We start from the raw sequence: 873 nt of genomic DNA, 5'->3' as shown, positions 1-873 counted from the left end.
CGTTCCGCACTGCGACGCAACGTCGCCGAGAAGCACCCCGACTTTTTCCATCACTTTTTACGCGATTTGGCGCGCGAGGAGGGGGAGGGGCGAGGGAGGGGGACCACAAACAACTCTGCGGCAGTGTAAAGCCGGCCAGCGATAAGAACAGGCCCCGAGGCTTCTGTCGTCCTGCCTGTCTGGCCGCCCCCGGCGGGGCGCTCGAAGCATTCAATAACTCCCCGTCACCGCCACCGCCGCGCGGCCCCGGCCAGCCCCGCGGACTGCCTGCTCCGCCGTGATCCGGAATGTGATCAATTATTGTTATCAACGGAGCGCAAAACGCACCTCACCGCGCAAGGATGCCGCCGCCGTCGAGACTGTGGGGGTTGGCACGAGTGCCACGCGCGCTGTGTGGCTCCCGAGAAGCCTGACGATGTTTGTTTTCTTTGCGAGGGGATCGTATTCATTAAATGGAGACCCATTCAATGTCCACCGAACTTTCTATAGAGCACCCCGCTAATGTACAGTAAACGTTTGCTTTAAAGCTATGAGGCGACCTTCCCTTCACATTTTTAAAAATTCTGCGCACTAATCTTTTAATTGTTTAACTGTATTAAATTCTTGGTGCGTGCTTTTACCCGAGATCCCATGGCATTTTTTAATAAAAAAAAAAAAATAGCACCGATATATGCTCTGCTTTACTGTACACGCCTCAATTGCGAAGCTACCAGACCAGTCCGGCACGTCTAGCGGACGGGCGGGTGCGGGGTGGGTGCGGGGCGGGTGCGGTGCGGGCTAGCGGTGGAGAAGGCTAACCAGTGCCGGCCCTTGTTCACCACGACCTTGTCACCTTCTTCCCCTGCCCCTTCAGCCCCCCCCCCTCCTTGTTTT

General features: G+C 56.7%; 1 protein-coding gene across 2 annotated transcripts in view; it reads left to right on the top strand.

Moving 5' to 3' along the window:
* LOC113208455 (G-protein coupled receptor dmsr-1-like) overlaps window positions 1–873 on the top strand; it is a 59,063-nt gene that overhangs the window by 44,985 nt on the left and 13,205 nt on the right. The window lies entirely within an intron of this gene.

This window comes from Frankliniella occidentalis, unplaced genomic scaffold (genome assembly GCF_000697945.3).
Source record: "Frankliniella occidentalis isolate FOCC.00 unplaced genomic scaffold, Focc_3.1 Scaffold282, whole genome shotgun sequence".
In the NCBI taxonomy this organism is placed as follows: Eukaryota; Metazoa; Arthropoda; class Insecta; order Thysanoptera; family Thripidae; genus Frankliniella; species Frankliniella occidentalis.
The sequence above is the reverse complement of the archived record's forward strand: the minus strand, read 5'-3'. Positions and strand labels throughout refer to the sequence as shown.